We start from the raw sequence: 25,979 nt of genomic DNA, 5'->3' as shown, positions 1-25,979 counted from the left end.
TGTACATGTTGTAGTGGTATATCGGTGGATTGATGAATGCTTATGACTTACTGAGTTGTAAACTCACTCGGTGTTTTTTCTTGTCACCCATTTTAGGTCTCTCGGATTCGTATTGCTTGCGTGATCGGGACCGTCGTTGAAGTCATCACACCGGCTGAAATCTTGTGGTATTGTTTTCGTTGTTGAAGAACATTTGGCATGTATAGGCTATTATATTTTGTCGAATTGTGGGTTGTAAACTTTAAGCCATGTGAAAATGACCTATGTGGTCGTCGAGTGGGATGCTAGAACCTATAGCCACGAGTCTTAGAAACTCTAATTTTGATAAGGTGGCCACAATTTGTGTCATGTATGATGGATGATTAAGGCCAAGGAAAGATTCATGAAATTGGCATAGTCTACTGCAGTAACTGTTGCGGACAGCAGCAGTGAGATGAGATTGAAAAATCACTAAAAATAGTAGAAGTAGAATTAAATAGTGGGTAAATTATGAAATTGAACCTTGATGAATCTATTTTCATATGGATGAAACGAAACGACCATATGAGCAGTATACTGAGAAATATTAAAGTTCTCGTGAGACAGGGCCAGAACGGTTTCTGGGTCCCCTGACGCGACTTTGAAAATTTACCATAAATTATCCAGAAAGAATTAGGAGTCATGCCTTATATGTACAGATTCCATTTTGAGTCTAGTTTCATTAGAAACAAACGGCACCAGTATTAAAGCCCTGTACAGAGAGATATTCAAGTTGTAACGCGCAAAGGTCAGAGCAGTCGATCCCTGTAACATGGGTGACTTTAACTAATAAACTGTACTAATTGGCCCAACCAAAAATTCTAGAAATAAATCCATGGATGGTTATGTGAGTCTAAATTCAGGTAAAATTTACGAAACCAGTTTCCGAGTTTTGAAACTCGAGATATGATTTTTAAGGCGACGGTGACGCAGTTTTCCAGCCTGACTGGAAATGACAAATTGGTTGGTACCACGAGAGGATTTGGCGTTAACCTCTCGTGTCCGACACGGCGACGGTCACGAGTTAGGGTGTTACAATTTTATTGGTATCAGAGCTATGGTTTAGTCGGTTCTAGGACTACCATAGCGCGTGTGAGTCTAGCTATACATGCCAAATTGTTAGTTGAATAATGTGATGACTTCGACGGTTGAAATTTTTGTTTTAAATAGCAATGGAACCCGGATAGAGAGACCCTTGGCGGATGACGTTGAAGGTGTAGCGGCTGCTCCGCACAAGGGACACCGCTGTTGAGCCTCATCATCCGCATGAATAATCAAAATGAAGGGGCGAAACAAGCCTTCTTCACCATGATGAATGAGTGGGTCGCGTAATATATGCGAACCGACCCGCTGTCCAACCATTCCCGAATTTAAATACTCCACCCCAAGAGCCCGTAATGCCATCGATTCTCGATTACGTGAGGCTGAGTAAACCACCATGTGGACTTGATTAGGAAGCGTGGGGCCGAGGAGTTTAAGGCCATAGTTACCAAGCGATGCCGAAAGGGCCGAGTTTCGCTTGATAACACCATTAGAGTGTTTGATGAATTGTCATGCACACCGATGAATGTCTTAAGTGTGCTATATCTTTGTTCGTAGACTCACCTACTATTGGTGGAGGACCTTGATTTCCATAGTCCCAAAGGAACAAGTTACTTGGGATTTCTTTCAAATGGAATTTCGGAAGAAATATATTAGTCAACGGTTCATTGATCAGAAGCGTAAGGAGTTCTTGGAACTCAAGCAAGGCCGTATGACCGTATCTGAATACGAACATGAGTTCGTAAGACTTAGTCGGTATGCTCGGGAGTGTGTGGCTGATGAGGTTGCGATGTGCAAAAGATTTGAAGAAGGATTGAATGAAGAGTTAAAGTTACTAGTGGGAATTTTAGAGATAAAGGAGTTCGTGACACTAGTCGAACGAGCCTGCAAGGCGGAAGAACTTGGGAAGGAGAAGAAGAAGGCTGAATTTGAAGCAAGAGATTACCGTAAAAGATCGACGAGTAAAGCTCCGTTCTCGGCTGTAAAGAGGTTCAGGGAGGACACCAGTAAGTCGAGGACGACTGCGGGAATTTCCATTAGAGCGACCATTGACGGACTCCGAGCTACTTGATAGCTAGTGTGGGCAATAATCGTCAAGAGAGACTGAATGCCCCCAATGTGGAAGACGACACCTAGGTGAATGTTGGGGTAAGTCTGTTAATAGGGCTGTTATGGATGCGGTTCGAAGGACCACTTCATTAGAGATTGCACGAGCTAGATGAGAGGAATAAGGCGCAAGGTGCAAGACCTAGTGGAACGACGGTGGAGGTAGGCCCCGAGAATCTCGGAGGTAGGGGTGGTAATCGAAAGGAGCCTCTAATACGGCTGTCCGATCCGAGACCCGTACTCTGCTAGAGCATATGCCATCCGCGCACGAGAGGAGGCATCCTCCCCGACGTTATCCTTTGGTACTTTTACTCTCTTTGATACTAGTGTGATTGCATTGATTGACCCGGCTCTACTCATTCATATGTATGTGAAACCTTAGCATCCAAGAAGACTCTACTGTTGAGTCTCATCGAGTTCATAATTCGAGTGTCAAACCCTTTGGGTCGACGTACTCGTTGATAAAGTGTGCAAGAGATGCCCCTAATAATTCGAGAATCGCTTTCCTACCGATCGATGCTTCTACCATTTAATGAATTCGATGTTATTCTTGGTATGGATTGGTGACCGTACATGATGCAAATGGTGGATCGCAAAAGGAAAACCATTGATTTGAGGAGTGCAAATAATGAGGTAGTCCGAGTCGAGTCTCTTGATTTAAAAGGAGCGCCAACGATAATATCTTCTATGATCGCTCGGAGGTATGTGAAAAGGGTGTGAAACATACCTTGCGTATGTGTTTGGAAGTAAAGAGATGGAAAGGAAACTCGAATCGGTACAGTGGTTTGTGAGTATTGGATGTTTTTCCGAGGAGTTCTGGGATTGCCACCGGTTCGAGAAGTGGAATTCGCATCGGTTGTACCGGGTACTACGCCGATTTCAATAGCCCCGTATCGTATGGCATTAACGGAATTAAAGGAATTGAAGGTTCAATTGCAAGAATTGACGGATAGAGGTTTCGCTCGACCGAGTTTTTCTCCATGGGGCGCTTTGTATTGTTTGTGAAGAAGAAGGACGGAACCATGAGGTTGTGCATCGACTATCGTCAACTCAATAAAGTGACGATAAAGAATAAATATCCATTGCCACGAATTGACGATTTGTTTGATCAATTAAAGGGAGCCTCGGTGTTTTCAAAGATAGATTTGAGGTCGGGTACTATCGGTTGAGGGTCCGAGAATCGGACATACCCAAAACCGCTTTTAGAACGAGGTGCGGTCATTACGAATTCTTGGTGATGCCGTTTGGGCTCACTAATGCCCTGCGGTGTTTATGGATTTAATGAATAAAATTTTCAGGCCATACTTGGATCGGTTCGTAGTTGTATTTATCGATGACATTTTGGTCTATTCAAGAGATGAAACTAAGCATCTTTGAACACTTGAGGCTAGTGTTGCAAATCTTACGAGATAAGCGATTATCATAAAGTTCAATAAATGTGAATTTTGGTTGAAAGAGGTTAGCTTTTGGGGCACGTGGTGTCGCGATCGGTATCGAGGTGGACCCGAACAAAATTTCGCCATAGTCGATTGGAAACCACCAAGGAATGTTACCGAAGTTAGGAGCTTTTTGGGGCTTGCGGTTATTACCGACGATTTGTAAAGGTTTCTCGACGATAGCCACGCCAATGACGGCTACTCCAAAAGGATGTTAAGTTCGAATGGACGGAGAAATGTCAGAAAAGTTTCGATCAACTGAAAGCTTATTTGACTGAAGCCCCAATTCTAGTGCAACCCGAATCGGGCAAAGAGTTGTCATTTATAGTGACGCATCCCTACTTGGGTTGGGTTGCGTATTGATGCAAGAAGGGCGAGTTGTGGCCTATGCGTCGAGGCAATTAAAGCCACATGAGAAAAATTATCCGACCCATGATCTCGAATTGGCTGCCATCGTATTCGCCTTAAAGATATGGCGACATTACTTATTTAGTGAGAAGTGCCATGTGTATTCGGATCACAAAAGTCTCAAATATTTGATGACCCAAAGAGACTTAAATCTGCGACAAAGGCGATGACTCGAGTTGTTAAAAGATTATGAGCTCGTCATTGATTATCACCCGGGAAGGGCTAATGTGGTTGCGGATGCCTTAAGCGGAAATCACTATTTGCTTTATGAGCGATGAATGTACACTTGTCTATCCTACCCGACAATGTGTTAGTAGCTGAATTGAAAGCCAAACCATTATTGATACGTCAAATTCGTGAAGCTCGAGAAAGTCGACGATGAGTTGGTTACAAAGCGGGATGAGTGTGTTCGAACAAGGACTCGGAATTTCAAATCGATGATGACGATTGTTTGAGGTTGAAGTCGTCTGTGTGTCCCAAAGAATTGAACTTATTCCAATAATTTTGAACGAAGCCCTTTGTAGCCGAATGGCAATCCACCCGGAGTACGAAGATGTACAACGATTTGAAACGTCGGTTTTGGTGGCATGGTATGAAACGGGACATCTCCGACTTTGTTTGAGATGTTTAATATGTCAACAAGTGAAAGCGGAACATCAAGTGCCTTGAGATTGCTTCACCGATCACGATACCCGAGTGGAAATGGGATCGAGTCACAATGGACTTTGTGTCCGGCCGCCATTGTCACTAATAAGAAGGATGCGATTTGGGTTGTTGTTGATAGACCGACTAAGCCGGCTCACTTTATCCCGTGCGTCGGATTTTCATTGGATAAACTAGCCGAGTTTATGCGTTTCTCGATTGTGAGATTACACGGGTACCGATTTCTATTGTGTCGGATAGAGATCCGAGATTTACCTCGCGATTTTGGAAGAAATTTCAAGAAGCTTTGGGTACCAAGTTGCATTTCAAAGACCGCCTTCACCCCCAAACCGATGGTCAATCCGAACGGATAATTCAAATACTCGAGGATATGTTGAGATGTTGTATCCTTGAGTTTAGTGGTTCATGGGAGCGGTATCGCCTTTGATTGAATTAAACACAACAATAGCTTTCAATCAAGTATTAAGATGGCGCCTTACGAGGCTTTATACGATCGTAAATGCCGTACCCCATTATTCTGGTGAACTTAGTGAAGGTAAATTCTTGAGGTTGATTTGGTTAAGGATGCCGAGCAAAAGTTCGAGTGATTCGTGAAAGTTTGAAGGTCGCTACGGATCGCCAAAAGTCGTATCTTGATTTGAAAAAGGAAAGACATTGAATATCGGGTTGGAGACAAGGTATTTCTCAAAGTCTCACCGGAAGAAGGTGCTTAGATTTGGCCATAAGGGCAAATTGAGTCCGAGGTTCATCGGTCCGTATGAAGTATCTGAACGAGTTGGGCGATGGCGTCGATTAATTTTACCCCGAGCTCGAAAAGATTCACAACGTTTTCCATGTTTCGATGCTTGACGATATAGGTCGACCCGACGCATGCGTAATTACTCCATCCGAGGTCGAGGTTCACCTAATTTGAGTTATGAAGAAGAGCCGGTTCGCATTTCGATGCGTGAAGTAAAAGAGCTACTGAAACAAGAAAATCCCATTAGTGAAGGTGTTGTGGCATAAACACGGAATTGAAGAAGCCACTTGGGAACTTGAGGACTCTATGAGAGAGCGATACCGAGCCTATTTACCAGTAAGATTTTAGGGGACGAAAAATTTCTAAGTGGGGAGAGTTGTGACATCCCAAAATTTACCCTAGTCGGGATGTGGTTTGGGACCACAAAAGCGAGGCATAAAAATAATTTATAATTTATTTTGATGCCTATAATATGTGTTAATTCATGTGTGACATTTTGATATTTCGATTTAGAGTTATAAATGTGAATTTCACTAGAAAGGGCCTAGTAGTAAACATTGAAAGTATGATGGGGAAATGTGGGATGACTAGTTGATAATACATGCAAAAATAAGGGATTTGCATGTCAAATTTCCCCTAACATGAAGTGGCCGCCATGACAAGGAATCATGGGCTAAACATGTCATGAAACATGTTTTGTTGGTGCACTAGGAGAAACAATAAACAAATGAGTATGGGTAATAAAGAAAGAAAAAAAAAATGTGTGTGTGAGTGAAACCCCCCTTGCCGTGCATTGTGGAAGAGAAAAGAAAAATTTTGTTCATCCATTTTCTCTTCTTTGGCCGAAAATACTAAGGAAAAGGGAGGATTTTTGCTTCATGCTTGGTTTAGAAGAGAACTAGAAGGGATTTGGCTATACTTGCATCAAGATTAAGGTATGTTTGAGGTTGTGTCATGAGATTCATGCTTGTTTTGGTTGCTAACTTGATGTGCATGTTAGCCATGGTTCAAATCCTTGTTATGCCATGGAAATGGTATTTGGCCAAGGTGGATTTTGTGTTAATGCCATTGCATGTTAAATATGAAGCTTGTTAATGGTGTATGCGTGATGGGGATTGATGGCTCTTGGACTTTCTTTTTAGTATTTTTGAGTGAGACATTAAGTTCTTTGCTTAATCATGACCAAAATGATGGTGTTGTGATGTATTCGGTCATGGTATATCCACAAGTATGATTCATGCATGTTGCATGGTAGGTAAGATTTGAGCTTTGAATATGTGTTTGCACATGATGAATTGGTATGACATATATACTATTTCAAGGTATATATTTGCTTGGGATGATGTTTTCGGTTATGTAGTACATGAGAGATGTGTATTGAGCTACAATATGTAATCGTTAGTTAGTAAAATGCATGCTGTTTTTGTGTGGTATTAAGTGCATAATTGGCCTCAACATGGACATGCATATTCGCCACATGAGGGGAAATTGGTGTGCATGCATTCGGTTAGAGGCAAGCATATTGATGCCTATTCTTGGCTTAGAAAATTCGCTAAGAGGAATACTAACTAAGGTGTTGAGTTCGATTCATGATTTTGTACATATGCGACTTTGATGCCTAATGAGTAGATATTTATATATTGGCTAGGCATCTTGAATTCCTCTTCCGATGCTCAAATGATAAAACCAATTTATTTGTTAAATTTAGCTCAAGAAGCTAGAAGTGGAGAATCAAGCAAAGGCAAAGGAAAGATAATCGAGTAGTCGATTGGAAATCGTTTCATCAATATAAGGTAAGTCATTAAGCATATATTTGGTGTTGATGTAAATGACCATAATATATACACAATTGTGTTTAAATGAATTGATGTGTAAATGGAAATGTATGTGTATGGAATGATGCCATTGTTGAATGTATAAAGGCAGCAAAATGCATAAGGTATTGGTCTCGGCACTAAGTGTGCGGGTATAAATGGACACGGTGACAAGATTGGCACTAAGTGTGCGGGTTTAAAATTGTACAGCACTAAGTGTGCGAGTTTGATTATATAGCACTAAGTGTGCGAGCTGAAAATTATATAGCACTAAGTGTGCGAGCTGAAAATATATAGCACTAAGTGTGCGGATTCACTATATGCTCTTGTATTACAATTGGCACTGAGCGTGCGACATTATCGAGTTAATCCCGGACAGCGGATCGGGTAAGTACCTCGAGCTCATGATGAATAGAGAATACGTTCATGCTTGGGGTTGAATTGGTAAGCCTTAAATCTATGTGATGATTGAAATTGTATGGTTGTGCTGGAAAATGAGTTAATGTGTAAAATGCTTGATTATCTTGTTGTGTAGAATATGAAATGTGGATGTATGACTTGGTGCGAGATTGGACCGAAAGGTCCGAGGTATTATGGTATAGATTCGATATGGATGAGTACCTAGCCTCGTTTCTTGTACATGTTGTAGTGATCATGTCGGTGGATTGATGAATGCTTATGACTTACTGAGTTGTAAACTCACTCGGTGTTTTTTCTTGTCACCCATTTTAGGTCTCTCGGATTCGTATTGCTTGCGTGATCGGGACCGTCGTTGAAGTCATCACACCGCTGAAATCTTGTGGTATTGTTTTCGTTGTTGAAGAACATTTGGCATGTATAGGCTATTATATTTTGTCGAATTGTGGGTTGTAAACTTTAAGCCATGTGAAAATGACCTATGTGGTCGCCGAGTGGGATGCTAGAACCTATAGCCACGAGTCTTAGAAACTCTAATTTTGATAAGGTGGCCACAATTTGTGTCATGTATGATGGATGATTAAGGCCAAGGAAAGATTCATGAAATTGGCATAGTCTACTGCAGTAACTGTTGCGGACAGCAGCAGTGAGATGAGATTGAAAAATCACTAAAAATAGTAGAAGTAGAATTAAATAGTGGGTAAATTATGAAATTGAACCTTGATGAATCTATTTTCATATGGATGAAACGAAACGACCATATGAGCAGTATACTGAGAAATATTAAAGTTCTCGTGAGACAGGGCCAGAACGGTTTCTGGGTCCCCTGACGCGACTTTGAAAATTTACCATAAATTATCCAGAAAGAATTAGGAGTCATGCCTTATATGTACAGATTCCATTTTGAGTCTAGTTTCATTAGAAACAAACGGCACCAGTATTAAAGCCCTGTACAGAGAGATATTCAAGTTGTAACGCGCAAAGGTCAGAGCAGTCGATCCCTGTAACATGGGTGACTTTAACTAATAAACTGTACTAATTGGCCCAACCAAAAATTCTAGAAATAAATCCATGGATGGTTATGTGAGTCTAAATTCAGGTAAAATTTACGAAACCAGTTTCCGAGTTTTGAAACTCGAGATATGATTTTTAAGGCGACGGTGACGCAGTTTTCCAGCCTGACTGGAAATGACAAATTGGTTGGTACCACGAGAGGATTTGGCGTTAACCTCTCGTGTCCGACACGGCGACGGTCACGAGTTAGGGTGTTACAATTTTATTGGTATCAGAGCTATGGTTTAGTCGGTTCTAGGACTACCATAGCGCGTGTGAGTCTAGCTATACATGCCAAATTGTTAGTCTTGAATAATGTGATGACTTGACGGTTGAAATTTTTGTTTTAAATAGCAATGGAACCCGGGATAGAGAGACCCTTGGCGGATGACGTTGAAGGTGTAGCGGCTGCTCCGCACAAGGACACCGCCTGTTGAGCCTCATCATCCGCGAATAATCAAAATGAAGGGGCGAAACAAGCCTTCTTCACCATGATGAATGAGTGGGTCGCATAATATGCACGAACCAAACCCGGCTGTCCAACCATTCGAATTTAAATACTCCACCCCAAGAGCCCGTAATGCCATCGATTCTCGATTCTCGTGAGGCTGAGTAAACCACGTGGACTTGATTAGGAAGCGTGGGGCGAGGAGTTTAAGGCCATAGTTACCGAACGATGCGAAAGGGCCGAAGTTCGCTTGATAACACCATTAGAGTGTTTGATGAATTGTCATGCACACCGATGAATGTCTTAAGTGTGCTATATCTTTGTTGCGAGACTCAGCCTACTATTGGTGGAGGACCTTGATTTCCATAGTCCCAAAGGAACAAGTTACTTGGGATTTCTTTCAAATGGAATTTCGGAAGAAATATATTAGTCAACGGTTCATTGATCAGAAGCGTAAGGAGTTCTTGGAACTCAAGCAAGGCCGTATGACCAGATCTCGAATCTGAACATGAGTTCATAAGACTTAGTCGGTATGCTCGGAGTGTGTGGCTGATGAGGTTGCGATGTGCAAAAGATTTGAAGAAGGATTGAATGAAGAGTTAAAGTTACTAGTGGGAATTTTAGAGATAAAGGAGTTCGTGACACTAGTCGAACGAGCACGCAAAGCGGAAGAACTTGGGAAGGAGAAGAAGAAGGCTGAATTTGAAGCAAGAGATTACCGTAAAAGATCGTGAGTAAAGCTCCGTTCTCTACTGTAAAGAGGTTCGTGGAGGACACCAAGAAGTCGAGGACGATGCGGGAATTTCCATTAGAGCGACCATTGGCGGACTCCGAGCTACTTGATAGCTAGTGTGGGCAATAATCGTCAAGAGAGACCGAATGCCCCCAATGTGGAAGACGACACCTAGGTGAATGTTGGGGTAAGTCTGCATTAATAGGGCTCATTATGGATGCGGTTGAAGGACCACTTCATTAGAGATTGCACGGAGCTAGATGAGAGGAATAAGACGCAAGGTGCAAGACCTAGTGGAACGACGGTGGAGGTAGGCCCCGAGAATCTCTGGAGGTAGGGGTGGTAATCGAAAGGAGCCTCTAATACTACTGTCCGATCCGAGACCGTACTCTGCTAGAGCATATGCCATCCGCGCACGAGAGGAGGCATCCTCCCCGACGTTATCACTGGTACTTTTACTCTCTTTGATACTAGTGTGATTGCATTGATTGACCCGGCTCTACTCATTCATATGTATGTGAAACCTTAGCATCCGAAGAAGACTCTACCGTTGAGTCTCTCGAGTTCATAATTCGAGTGTCAAACCCTTTGGGTCGATCGTACTCGTTGATAAAGTGTGCAAGAGATGCCCCTAATAATTCGAGAATCTGTTTTCCTACCGATCCGATGCTTCTACCATTTAATGAATTCGATGTTATTCTTGGTATGGATTGGTGACCGTACATGATGCATGGTGGATCGCAAAAGGAAAACCATTGATTTGAGGAGTGCAAATAATGAGGTAGTCCGAGTCGAGTCTCATCGATTTAAAAGGAGCGCCAATGATAATATCTTCTATGATCGCTCGGAGGTATGTGAAAAGGGGTGTGAAACATACCTTGCGTATGTGTTTGGAAGTAAAGAGATGGAAAGGAAACTCGAATCGGTACGATGGTTTGTGAGTATTCAGATGTTTTTCCGAGGAGTTACCGGATTGCCACCGGTTCGAGAAGTGGAATTCGACATCGGTTGTACCGGTACTACGCCGATTTCAATAGCCCGTATCGTATGGCATTAACGGAATTAAAGGAATTGAAGGTTCAATTGCAAGAATTGACGGATAGAGGTTTCGCTCGACCGAAGTTTTTCTCCATGGGGCGACTGTATTGTTTGTGAAGAAGAAGGACGGAACCATGAGGTTGTGCATCGACTATCGTCAACTCAATAAAGTGACGATAAAGAATAAATATCCATTGCCACGAATTGACGATTTGTTTGATCAATTAAAGGGAGCCTCGGTGTTTTCAAAGATAGATTTGAGGTCGGGGTACTATCAGTTGAGGGTCCGAGAATCGGACATACCCAAAACCGCTTTTAGAACGAGGTACGGTCATTACGAATTCTTGGTGATGCCGTTTGGGCTCACTAATGCCCCTGCGGTGTTTATGGATTTAATGAATAAAATTTTCAGGCCATACTTGGATCGGTTCGTAGTTGTATTTATCGATGACATTTTGGTCTATTCAAGAGATGAAACTAAGCATGCTGAACACTTGAGGCTAGTGTTGCAAATCTTACGAGATAAGCAGTTATACGCAAAGTTCAGTAAATGTGAATTTTGGTTGAAAGAGGTTAGCTTTTTGGGGCGCGTGGTGTCCGCGACGGTATCGTCGGTGGACCGAACAAAATTTCGCCATAGTCGATTGGAAACCACCAAGGAATGTTACCGAAGTTAGGAGCTTTTGGGGCTTGCGGTTATTACCGACGATTTGTAAAGGTTTCTCGACGATAGCCACGCCAATGACGGCTACTCCAAAAGGATGTTAAGTTCGAATGGACGGAGAAATGTCGAGAAAAGTTTCGATCAATGAAAGCTTATTTGATGAAGCCCCAATTCTAGTGCAACCCGAATCGGGCAAAGAGTTGTCATTTATAGTGACGCATCCCTACTTGGGTTGGGTTGCGTATTGATGCAAGAAGGGCGAGTTGTGGCCTATGCGTCGAGGCAATTAAAGCCACATGAGAAAAATTATCCGACCCATGATCTCGAATTGGTCGCCATCGATTCGCCTTAAAGATATGGCGACATTACTTATTTAGTGAGAAGTGCCATGTGTATTCGGATCACAAAAGTCTCAAATATTTGATGACCCAAAGAGACTTAAATCTGCGACAAAGGCGATGACTCGAGTTGTTAAAAGATTATGAGCTCGTCATTGATTATCACCCGGGAAGGGCTAATGTGGTTGCGGATGCCTTAAGCCGGAAATCACTATTTGCTTTGCGAGCGATGAATGTACACTTGTCTATCCTACCCGACAATGTGTTAGTAGCTGAATTGAAAGCCAAACCATTATTGATACGTCAAATTCGTGAAGCTCAGAAAGTCGACGATGAGTTGGTTACAAAACAGGATGAGTGTGTTCCGAACAAGGACTCGAATTTCAAATCGATGATGACGATTGTTTGAGGTTCGAAGTCGTCGTGTGTCCCAAAGAATTTGAACTTATTCCAATAATTTTGAACGAAGCCCTTTGTAGCCGAATGGCAATCCACCCGGGAGTACGAAGATGTACAACGATTTGAAACGTCGGTTTTGGTGGCATGGTATGAAGCGGGACATCTCCGACTTTGTTTCGAGATGTTTAATATGTCAACAAGTGAAAGCGGAACATCAAGTGCCTTGAGATTGCTTGACCGATCACGATACCCGAGTGGAAATGGGATCGAGTCACAATGGACTTTGTGTCCGGCCGCCATTGTCGACTAATAAGAAGGATGCGATTTGGGTTGTTGTTGATAGGTCGACTAAGCCGGCTCACTTTATCCCGTCGTCACGGATTTTCATTGGATAAACTAGCCGAGTTATGCGTTTCTCGGTTGTGAGATTACACGGGTACCGATTTCTATTGTGTCGGATAGAGATCCGAGATTTACCTCGCGATTTTGGAAGAAATTTCAAGAAGCTTTGGGTACCAAGTTGCATTTCAAAGACCGCCTTCACCCCCAAACCGATGGTCAATCCGAACGGATAATTCAAATACTCGAGGATATGTTGAGATGTTGTATCCTTGAGTTTAGTGGTTCATGGAAGCAGTATCGCCTTTGATTGAATTAAACACAACAATAGCTTTCAATCAAGTATTAAGATGGCGCCTTACGAGGCTTTATACGGTCGTAAATGCCGTACCCATTATTCGGGTGAACTTAGTGAAGGTAAATTCTTGAGGTTGATTTGGTTAAGGATGCCGAGCAAAAGTTCGAGTGATTCGTGAAAGTTTGAAGGTCGCTACGGATCGCCAAAAGTCGTATCTGGATTTGAAAAGGAAAGACATTGAATATCGGGTTGGAGACAAGGTATTTCTCAAAGTCTCACCCGGAAGAAGGTGCTTAGATTTGGCCATAAGGGCAAATTGAGTCCGAGGTTCATCGGTCCGTATGAAGTATCTGAACGAGTTGGGCGATGGCGCATCGATTAATTTTACCCCCGAGCTCGAAAAGATTCACAACGTTTTCCATGTTTCGATGCTTGACGATATAGGTCGACCGACGCGCGTAATTACTCCATCCGAGGTCGAGGTTCACCTAATTTGAGTTATGAAGAAGAGCGGTTCGCATTCGATGCGTGAAGTAAAAGAGCTACGAAACAAGAAAATCCCATTAGTGAAGGTGTTGTGGCATAAACACGAATTGAAGAAGCCACTTGGGAACTTGAGGACTCTATGAGAGAGCGATACGAGCCTATTTACTAGGTAAGATTTTCGGGACGAAAAATTTCTAAGTGGGGAGAGTTGTGACATCCCAAAATTTACCCTAGTCGGGATGTGGTTTGGGACCACAAAACCGAGGCATAAAATAATTTATAATTTATTTTGATGCCTATAATATGTGTTAATTCATGTGTGACATTTTGATATTTCGATTTAGAGTTATAAATGTGAATTTCACTAGAAAGGGCCTAGTAGTAAACATTGAAAGTATGATGGGGAAATGTGGGATGACTAGTTGATAATACATGCAAAAATAAGGGATTTGCATGTCAAATTTCCCCCTAACATGAAGTGGCCGCCATGACAAGGAATCATGGGCTAAACATGTCATGAAACATGTTTTGTTGGTGCACTAGGGAGAAACAATAAACAAATGAGTATGGGTAATAAAGAAAAAAAAAAAATGTGTGTGTGTGAGTGAAACCCCCTTGCCGTGCATTGTGGAAGAGAAAAGAAAAATTTTGTTCATCCATTTTCTCTTCTTTGGCCGAAAATACTAAGGAAAAGGGAGGATTTTTGCTTCATGCTTGGTTTAGAAGAGAACTAGAAGGGATTTGGCTATACTTGCATCAAGATTAAGGTATGTTTGAGGTTGTGTCATGAGATTCATGCTTGTTTTGGTTGCTAACTTGATGTGCATGTTAGCCATGGTTCAAATCCTTGTTATGCCATGGAAATGGTATTTGGCCAAGGTGGATTTTGTGTTAATGCCATTGCATGTTAAATATGAAGCTTGTTAATGGTGTACGTGATGGGGATTGATGGCTCTTGGACTTTCTTTTTAGTATTTTTGAGTGAGACATTAAGTTCTTTGCTTAATCATGACCAAAATGATGGTGTTGTGATGTATTCGGTCATGGTATATCCACAAGTATGATTCATGCATGTTGCATGGTAGGTAAGATTTGAGCTTTGAATATGTGTTTGCACATGATGAATTGGTATGACATATATACTATTTCAAGGTATATATTTGCTTGGGATGATGTTTTCGGTTATGTAGTACATGAGAGATGTGTATTGAGCTACAATATGTAATCGTTAGTTAGTAAAATGCATGCTGTTTTGTGTGGTATTAAGTGCATAATTGGCCTCAACATGGACATGCATATTCGGCCACATGAGGGGAAATTGGTGTGCATGCATTCGGTTAGAGGCAAGCATATTGATGCCTATTCTTGGCTTAGAAAATTGGCTAAGAGGAATACTAACTAAGGTGTTGAGTTCGATTCATGATTTTGTACATATGCGACTTTGATGCCTAATGAGTAGATATTTATATATTGGCTAGGCATCTTGAATTCCTCTTCCGATGCTCAAATGATAAAACCAATTTATTTGTTAAATTTAGCTCAAGAAGCTAGAAGTGGAGAATCAAGCAAAGGCAAAGGAAAGATAATCGAGTAGTCGATTGGAAATCGTTTCATCAATATAAGGTAAGTCATTAAGCATATATTTGGTGTTGATGTAAATGACCATAATATATACACAATTGTGTTTAAATGAATTGATGTGTAAATGGAAATGTATGTGTATGGAATGATGCCATTGTTGAATGTATAAAGGCAGCAAAATGCATAAGGTATTGGTCTCGGCACTAAGTGTGCGGGTATAAATGGACACGGTGACAAGATTGGCACTAAGTGTGCGGGTTTAAAATTGTACAGCACTAAGTGTGCGAGTTTGATTATATAGCACTAAGTGTGCGAGCTGAAAATTATATAGCACTAAGTGTGCGAGCTGAAAATATATAGCACTAAGTGTGCGGATTCACTATATGCTCTTGTATTACAATTGGCACTGGCGTGCGACATTATCGAGTTAATCCGGACAGCGGATCGGGTAAGTACCTCGAGCTCATGATGAATAGAGAATACGTTCATGCTTGGGGTTGAATTGGTAAGCCTTAAATCTATGTGATGATTGAAATTGTATGGTTGTGCTGGAAAATGAGTTAATGTGTAAAATGCTTGATTATCTTGTTGTGTAGAATATGAAATGTGGATGTATGACTTGGTGCGAGATTGGACCGAAAGGTCCGAGGTATTATGGTATAGATTCGATATGGATGAGTACCTAGCCTCGTTCTTTGTACATGTTGTAGTGATATGTCGGTGGATTGATGAATGCTTATGACTTACTGAGTTGTAAACTCACTCGGTTTTTTCTTGTCACCCATTTTAGGTCTCTCGGATTCGTATTGCTTGCGTGATCGGGACCGTCGTTGAAGTCATCACACCGGCTGAAATCTTGTGGTATTGTTTTCGTTGTTGAAGAACATTTGGCATGTATAGGCTATTATATTTTGTCGAATTGTGGGTTGTAAACTTTAAGCCATGTGAAAATGACCTATGTGGTCGTCGAGTGGGATGCTAGAACCTATAGCCACGAGTCTTAGAAACTCTAATTTTGATAAGGTGGCCACAATTTGTGTCATGTATGATGGATGATTAAGGCCAAGGAAAGATTCATGAAATTGGCATAGTCTACTGCAGTAACTGTTGCGGACAGCAGCAGTGAGATGAGATTGAAAATCACTAAAAATAGTAGAAGTAGAATTAAATAGTGGGTAAATTATGAAATTGAACCTTGATGAATCTATTTTCATATGGATGAAACGAAACGACCATATGAGCAGTATACTGAGAAATATTAAAGTTCTCGTGAGACAGGGCCAGAACGGTTTCTGGGTCCCCTGACGCGACTTTGAAAATTTACCATAAATTATCCAGAAAGAATTAGGAGTCATTACTTATATGTACAGATTCCATTTTGAGTCTAGTTTCATTAGAAACAAACGGCACCAGTATTAAAGCCCTGTACAGAGAGATATTCAAGTTGTAACGCGCAAAGGTCAGAGCAGTCAATCCCTGTAACATGGGTGACTTTAACTAATAAACTGTACCAATTGGCCCAACCAAAAATTCTAGAAATAAATCCATGGATGGGTATGTGAGTCTAAATTCAGGTAAAATTTACGAAACCAGTTTCCGAGTTTTGAAACTCGAGATATAATTTTTAAGGCGACGGTGACGCAGTTTTCCAGCCTGACTGGAAATGACAAATTGGTTGGTACCCTGAGAGGATTTGGCCGTTAACCTCTCGTGTCCGACACCGGCGACGGTCACGAGTTAGGGGTGTTACACTCATATTATCAAAACATTAACGTTTGACATCACTTTCTCATACACAATATCACTAACATATAACTCAATTCAATCTTAGAAAGATAAGTTTCAAATATATTAGCAATAATACGGATAACATGCTTAAATTTGTCACATGGACTTACCTCGAATGCAATTTTGGCGAATTACGCCATTTTAGTCCATAACCTTGTACTTTCTGATTTAAGCCCAAATCTCGATTTTCTTGATCTATCATGATGAAATTCACTCATTTAATCATTACATTAATTAAAGTATTCTAAAATTCACAATTTGGCAAAATGACCGTTTTACCCTTATACTGTAAAAAAATTACGATTTTACCCTTAAGCTCATCAATTGATTTTTATCGAATTTCCTCCTTTACCAACCTAGCTGAATTCTTTTTATAACTATAGAAACTCATAATTTCAATTATTACACACATTTACTCTCTATTTTACAACCTTTATAAAATGGTACTTTTAGGTGTTTTCATGTTAACACCTTTCACAAAAGTTGTTTATTTCACAACTAAGATTCATTTTCTTCCATAAAAATACAGGAAAAAATATGAATATTCTCATGGTAAAACCTAGATTTTCAACCGTTTTGTAAAATAATCCCCCATTAGCTAAATTAAGCTATAAGGGTTCCAAAAATACAAAAAATATCAAAAATAAGCATCTAAATCACTTACTTGCAAGGGATAATAATGGCTGATATTTTTGAGTCTTCAAAACCTCTTCTTTTCTGGTAATTTCGGTGGGGAGAAGATGAGGAAAAAGATGATATCTTTTTCTCTGTCTTTTATTTCTATTTTATTCAATTTTAAGTCACCAACCCACCTAACATTGACAGCTTGGTCAAATCTTGTCCCTATGGCCAGCCAAGCTTCTTTTAAGGGCCTATTTGCACTTTAAACACCTCCAATTTTGGTTCTCTAGCAATTTAACACCTCTGGCTAGTAAAACAAAACTTTTTCCCTTTATGCGATTTAATCCTTTTTCGAAATTAAGCTCATAAACGCTAAAATTAATTCACCAAAATTTTCATGCACTCGTATAATCATACTATAACACATAAAATAATATTAAAAATAATTTCTCCAGCCTCAAAAAAGTGATTTTGAAACCAATGTTCTGATTAGGCCCAAAATCGGGATGTTACAATTTCCTTTCCACTTGAGGTGGCCTAGAGAACTTAGCCTTGTTTCCCTTAGCGTACTTTCCCTTTCCTTTAGAGGAAGAAGAAATACCTAAGTTTGCTTCTTCTTTATGGATCGGTTGATCGCCATTCAACATCAACTCGTAGGATTGTAGTTCCTTCATGAGTTGTGTAAGGGTTAAATTCTTGTTCCCAATGTTATATGCGACTCGAAATCCTGTAAAATCCTTGGACAAGCTTTTGAACACCATTCCAATTTGTGTGTTTTAGTCCATATTGACCTCATTATTTTTGGCCTCGGTAATGTATCCCATAAGAGTAATCATATTATCTTTAATCAGAGTGTTGGGCTTTTGTTGGATATTCATAAAACTAGTAATAGTCGGATGTCGAGCCAAGGCAGCTCGGCGTCCGAACATGTCTTCTAGATTTTTTAGAATTGCTTTGGCAGTCTTACATCTCTCTAGCTGCTTATAAAGGGTACTAGTCACGCTTGTCAGCATATAGCAACAAGCTATCTCATCAGACTCCTCCTAACATTTTTTAGCCTAAACTTTAGTAGCCAGAGGGCATTTATTATCAAGGACTTTTTTAGTTTCTCACAGCTTAAGATAATCATCAAGTTCCTTTTCCATTCCTTATAGTTATTTCCATTAAGTTTGTTCTCAGTGAGTATATTTAATAAGGGAGTAGGTTCCATTTTCGAACTAAAAATAAAATATTCATTCATTAATATCTTGGTATTAAGCAAATATTTGAAAACATTTTGTAACTTACGATACACTTTAAGATGATGCATGCGTCTTACATTAAACCTTGAAAAATTTTGAAAGTCATTGTAATGATAATTCCTAAACCCATTGAATCAAGTCATCTTAGGGCAACCTTGACCAATGAGTAAGAACGTGAATTTCCATCCAATTAGTAAATTAACCTAATTCCTTAGGCATTCACACATACTAATAATCGTTTAACATTTGACCATCATTCTAGCTTAAGCATAACTTATTGGGAAGTTACTTAACTAGAATACCTTGAGTGTATAACCATTAACTGAACACCCATCACATTATGCACCATAAATGAGGCATCTTTGTAACAACTCATTTTCAGTAGTGTCAAAAAAAGGTGGTTTCAGACCACAATTCTGACGAGTGAGCTAATATTGTGATGTTTATTTAATGGCTATAGCATTACATTGAAATTGTATTAATGTTTAACTTAGAAATTTTGAAGTTTAGATGGTTAATAAACTTAAAAGGATTAAATCATAAAAATTGTAAATGTTAGTTTTGGAACGACGAAAATGTGCAAGTGTACATGATAAACGCCAAATTATACATATCTATACACCAAATACTTAGCATATTTATGGATGTTTATTACTAGATTTGTGGATTTTGGTGCTCTTAATTCAGTTATTTCATGTTTTGTACTCAGGAGAGCACCAAGAGTCGAAAGGAGCCAAAAACGAGCTAAAAAGGGATAAAAACAGACCAAATCGAGAAGATGACACGGTCTAAGCCTTGCCACACAGGCATCTCACACGCCCGTGGCCTTCGGGAGTGTCGACCAAGGTTTTCACGATTCACATGGCCTGGCCATTGAGCCCACATGGCCGCGTGCAATTCAACGGATCAAACACAGCTTGGTAATCACGTCACACGGCCGTGGCACACGGGTGTGTCCCATTTTCAAAGAGTTGTATTTTACACGGAAAAGGTTACTTAGGGAGGAAGAAAGCCAATCCAAAGCCTATATAAACACCCTAAGTGTGACCTAGAAGAAGGCCGTTCTTTCTAGAACTTTTCTGGAATACAGAACCACACGCAAGGAATTACTTGAAGAAAGCCAGACGATCCATATCAAAAGCTGGAGCTACTCTAAGACTGAAGATCTCTCTCAGAATTCCTTCAGGGGTTTTAGAGTTTTCTTTATGTTTTGTTATTTTCATACTCTTGAGATGTACTCTTATTTTATTATGAACTAAACCCCTTAGATACCTAAGGGGGATAAAACCTATAATAGATCTTGTTATTATTATCTGAACTATATGATAAATACTTGATTTGTTCTTAATTATGTGTTCTTAATGCTTGAGTTAATATTTCGAGTATTAATTCATGATTTGATGTGCTTATACAGAGGAGGAATAGACCCTACCTAAGAGTAGATTTGACATAATTAGTTGATCGAATGCCTAGAAATAGGGTTACGAGATTTTTCCGGATTAGGATGAAACCTAATATTGGAGTCCATAGAGTGATTTACTGCTTCCCTAGGGGTTTTAATTAAGAAAGAAATTTTGATTAATTCAACAGAGGGTTAGACGTTATTAGTCTCGAAAGGGATAATAACATAGGTTAGAGAGTCTTACGGATCAAGTCAAGTGAATAAATCGTTCGGTTCAGAGTCAGATAACAAGTGAAATCTAGGTGGATTCCTCTTTGGGTGTCGTCTTCATCAATTGCTTTTCTTCAAGTCTTTTTCCAAATTTTCTCTTTGCTTTATTTAAATTAGTTAATTAGTTTAGATAATTAGTTTAATAAACAAACCCTTTTATTTTTAGGTTAGATAATAAAAAGATAGTTATTACTAGTACTTTTGGTTCCCTTGGGTACGATATCTCGGTCTTGCCATTACTATACTATTGTTCGATAGGTGCGCTTGCCTTTTCGTCGTGATAATAGTTAGTCTAGGTTTGATCTTCATTATAAATATTTATTACTTGTTACGAATCATACGATCAAGTTTTTGGCGTCGTTGCTGGGGAACTAAAATATTAGGAATACTAAATTTTTATTACTTTAGCCATTTATTTTTTTTGCAATTTTATTTTATTTTATTATTTATTAATTTACTTTTTCTCTCTCTTGGCAGGTTTTTATAGTTTATGACTAGAAGAAACCCGTCAGGACCATTACTCTTTGATGAAGAAATCGATCGTACAATTCACAAAAATCAAAGAGAAATAAGGCATAGTTTACGATACACGGAGAACGAGCGAGAAGACGATACTCAACCCCCAACCGAAGAGATGACTGAAAACTCAGGCGATCAGCTGCCTCCTGCAATTGCAGCTAATCAAAATCCTGCTCCACGTACTATGTATGATTATGCTAAACCTTCTTTAACAGGAACCGAGTCTAGTATAGTTAGACCTCCTATTGCTGCGAATAATTTCGAACTAAAACCTAACACAATTCAGATGATAGAGTAGTTTGTTCAGTTTGATAGTTTGCAGGATGAAGTCCCAACACGCACTTGGCAAATTTTCTTGAATTTTACGATACATTAAAATCAATGGTGTTTCTGATGATGCCATCCGTCTTCAGTTATTTCCCTTTTCACTGAGAAACAAAGCTAAACAGTGGTTGAACTCGTTACCACGAGGGTCTACCACTACTTGGGAACAAATGACCGAGAAATTTTTACTAAAATATTTTTCGCCAGCTAAAATGGCTAAATTGCATAATGATATCTCTTCTTTTGTGCAGATGGATTTAGAAACACTTTACGATGCATGGGAGAGATACAAGGACTTACTGAGAAGGTGCCCTCACCATGAGTTACCGCTTTGGCTGCAAGTTCAAACGTTCTATAATGGTGTGAATCCCTGAACAAGACAAATGATTGACGCAGCTGCTGGCGGAACCATCAACAATAAAACACCGAAAGATGCCTATGAATTTATAGAGGAGATGTCACTGAATAACTATCACTGGCAAGTTATGAGGACAAAGCCAATGAAAACAACCGGCATCTATAACATCGATTCAGTCACCATGCTCTCAAATCAGGTAGAACTTCTCAATAAAAAGATTGATAGTTTTCTTGGTTCTACACAGGTACATCTAGTAATGAGGTGTGACTCAAGCGGAGGAGGTGTGCATACAAAATATCAATCCTTCAATCCCACAACCGAAGAGGAACAAGTCAACTATATAGGTAACAATAACTTTAGATCTCAAAATAACCCATATAGTAATACTTATAATGCAGGTTGGAGGAACCACCCAAATTTTTCCTATGGAGGTCAAGGAAATCCAAAGCCACAAAATCCTTAAGGTTTTCAACAGCCACTTTATCAACAGGAGAAAAAAGCAAACCTTGAAGAGATGCTTTCTAAATTCATCTTGATAACAGAAACCCATTTCCAAAATACCGAGACAGCACTTAAGAATCAAAAAGCATTGATCCAAGGACTCGAAACTCAGATAGGCCAGCTGTCCAAACTAATCTCCGAACAACCACAAGGTAGCCTACCAAGAAATACTGAACCTAATCCGAGGGAACACCTCAATGCAATTAGCACTCAAGATACGGAAGGGTTCATTACACCTGAGCCAGAAATACAGCAAGACAACGCGATGAACAAAGGACGAGAAGAGGTAAACAATAATGATCCCAAATAGGTAAGTAAGAATCATGAACCTCGTGTGCCATATCCTAAAGTGATGACGAAAGACAGAACAGAAGAACAATTCGGTAAGTTTGTCAAACTCTTAAAGAAATTACATATTAACTTACCCTTTATAGAAGTTCTTTCGCAGATTCCCAACTCAGCAAAATTCTTAAAGGAACTTCTGAGCAATAAAAGGAAATTAGACGCTACATCGCATGTGGAACTCAATACAGTTTGCTCAACTATTCTAAAGAATGAGCTACCTAATAAATTGAAAGATCCAGGGAGTTTTACAATTCCTTGCTTAATTGGTAGTTTATCTGTGAATAATGCTTTAGCTGATCTAGGGGCATGTACAAATGTTAAGCCATATAAAATGTTTAAATGACTAGGTCTCGGTAAACCCAAACAGACTAGGATGAGCATACAATTGGCTGACAAAACAGTTAGATTTCCTAAGGGTATTATTGAAGACGTTCTCGTTAAAATTGATAAATTTATTTACCCAGTAGACTTCGTTGTCTTAGATATAGATGAGGATAACGAGGTACCTTTAATTTTAGGACAACCATTTTTAGCAACTGCCAGAACCATTATTAATGTAGGCATAGGAGAGCTAACACTTCGTACAGGTGACGATGCAGTAACACTCCAAGCACGCGACTCAGTCAAAACCTCTAAGACTCAAGATAATGCTATAAAAACTGTTGATGATAAAACTAATATTTAATCGTCCTTACAGGAACTTCCTCGAACAAAGACAACAGAGACAGTGCGCTACTATAATGAAGAGAACAAAGACGTCCATGAAGAACGAAGACTATGGAGAGAGGAGCTAGACGAATGGCGAGAACATAAACCGAGCACACATGATAAATCGAAACTACACAAAAACAAGCCCGATACCTCTCCTAATCGACTTCAGGTCGGTGATACATTCTTACTAGATACCGTTGATCCTCACATTGTCACTACCACACCAAATGAGAAAATTCCTCTTACGGTACTTAGTATTTTTCCATTTGGTACAGTGGAGGTGAGTCATCCCAAGTTCGACACTTTCAAGGTAAACAACACCCGTTTAAAACCTTATTTTAAAATTGACAACAGGAATGAGGAGTATGAACTCCTCGAACCACCATGATCATTCAACAAAGAGGTAAGTCGAGCTTAGACTATAAATAAGCGCTTCTCGAGAGGCAACCTGAGCACTAACATATTTTGATTTCTTTATTTTTATTTTCTCACACTTCGAATCAATTAACTTAATCTTTGAATTGCAAAGTTTTTCAGCACACACGGCTAGGCAAACGGGCATGCCTAAAGCCGTGGCCAAATAGGGGAAGAGACACGGCCATACGATACGGTCGTGTTGAAGCAAGACATGAATTCCCCAAAACACGGGCGTGGGAATGAAAACCCACAGGCGTGCTAGGGACAAGGCTCGATTCTATTTCTTCGACATGAGCGTGCCGTGTACAACAACCAACGGGCGTGCTACCATAACACACGGGCGTGGGAGAAGCAAAAAAAGCTAGGCACGGCCGTGCGACATGGCAATATGCCACACATGCCCAAGACACATGGGCGTGGGACAGTAGCCGGACACAACCTAAATTGAAAAATTCGAAAAAAACAGGCTCACCGTCAAAGTACATGGGCATGGCCCTAGGCTGTGTGACCCTCTGCTATATAAACAAACCACTGTTCATCTTCTTCCCCCTTTCAAAACCCTAGCCGAAAACTCCTCTTCCCCACTCCCTAATCCTTATTTCGACCACCATTCCCAAGATTCTCACTTCCCCAACCCTCAAACCACCCTAAAATCCATTCCCCTTGCATTAATCGCCACTTTCCCCTCTCTATACCCTCCATTTTTCCTCCACACGGCTATACCCCCACGTCACACGCCCGTGCTCGACATCAACACGCCCGTGCGCCACCATACAGAAGTCTTTGGTTCACTTTCTCAACTTTAATTTTCCAATTTGTATTGCTACATTAGTGTTCTACATGCTGTACATAGATATTGTAATATTTTGCTTTAGACAAGTAAAGAATTTGCCTTAGAATTTTCTATATTTGAATTATTTAAGCCACTTAATAGCATATACTAGTTTTGGGGCCTTTTGCTTAACTATCGATGTATCTTGGATTCTATCAATGCTCATATATTTTCAGGTACATTATGTCGTCATCAAGAGGAAAGAACGTTGCGGTCCTATCCCCAAAGAGATGCAGGGGACCGTGTTCTTCCTCGGTGTGTGCTACAGCTGAAGTTCGACACCCAATCCTTGAATTTCTACAAGCTTCGTAGGAGGAGCTATTTCAGATACTACGTGCACGACCCATCACCACAGGTCACTGCATCGACTGGGCTACCGTAGAGCAAGTCCAACTCGTTGACGCCATCTGTGACCTCCTATCCATAGACCCATGGGAACGATTCTTCGCTATTACTGAGCCCACTTATTTAGAGCTAACTTTAGAATTATGCTCTACTTTTCATTTACAGGTGGTGATGATGAACAATGACGACCCAGGCACCATTCACTTCCGATTAGGCAGTCTAGTTCGTTCGATGAGTGTCTTAGAGTTTGGAGTTGCTCTAGGACTTTACACTGATGAGTTTCTAGAGGAGGAGGACATGAATGCACTACCACGCAATAACCACATCTCCCCCTCCTTGTGCTGGAAGGCTTTGGCACCACTCTCTTCCACCTATAACCCCAGCCGCTCGAAGGCCTCAGCTCTCCCCCATTCTCTATGATATCTCCATGCCATATTGGCACACACCTTGATCCGAAGGAGAGAGAGCACCGGTGTCGTTATCACCCATGACGCCTACTATTAATGGTGCTAGGCGAATGCACATGTGACCGACTTAGCATACTTCATTGCTTTCGCCATTCGCCATCAGACCGAGCGGCATAGGAAGGGAGTGATCTCCATCGGCCCTTATGTGATGCTCCTTGCCAGACACTTCGGCCTCCTCAACACTGCGGCCCAATCATCAGCGCTTACCTTGATAGGTCAGATGTCCCTACTGGGCATCACGACTATGTTACACATGAGAATGATCGAGCACTGACGTGGGATCGATCCTCCTCAGTATTGTCTCTCGCATGCCATTGACGAGGAGGATCTTGAGGACATCCCTGATGATGTTCCCCCACAGCATGAGGAGCCTTCTACCGCGCCACCTAGGGAATGACCAGCTCATGCGGTTGCTTCATTGGCACACCTTTCTGACCGACTCGCCCATTTCGAGCAGTATTGCACTACACAATTCGAGATGATCCACGAGCGAGATCGGCGACGGGACCGATAGATGGACGATATGCAGGCCATGATGCAGCAACTGTGCCAACACTTTCACATTGCCACTCCAGCACCACCACCTGAGGGTCCCACTGACGAGGATCATTGACTCCTCCTATTTTTTTAATTATTTATTCTTATTTTTATTTTATTTTATTTTTATTTTTATTTTCCTTTTGATTTTTATTTTCATTTCAATTTTATTATTTTATTTTGAAAGACATATCTATATTAGTAAATTTTACTTTTTCCATTTTCCGGTATTTCTAACAAGTAATTCCACTACGCTCTCTTCCACACCAACTCTTAATAAA

The 25,979-nt window shown here is 40.5% G+C and overlaps 1 non-coding gene across 1 annotated transcript; it reads right to left on the bottom strand.

Moving 5' to 3' along the window:
• Positions 1-21,404: 21,404 nt before the first annotated feature.
• On the bottom strand, positions 21,405-21,510 carry LOC128289650 (small nucleolar RNA R71). The gene has a single exon (XR_008279294.1). It is a non-coding gene; the product is annotated as a small nucleolar RNA R71 (small nucleolar RNA).
• Positions 21,511-25,979: the final 4,469 nt, after the last annotated feature.

This window comes from Gossypium arboreum, chromosome 2 (assembly GCF_025698485.1).
Source record: "Gossypium arboreum isolate Shixiya-1 chromosome 2, ASM2569848v2, whole genome shotgun sequence".
Lineage (NCBI taxonomy): Eukaryota > Viridiplantae > Streptophyta > Magnoliopsida > Malvales > Malvaceae > Gossypium > Gossypium arboreum.
Note: the sequence above shows the minus strand (reverse complement) of the source record. Positions and strands in the feature narration are given on the sequence as shown.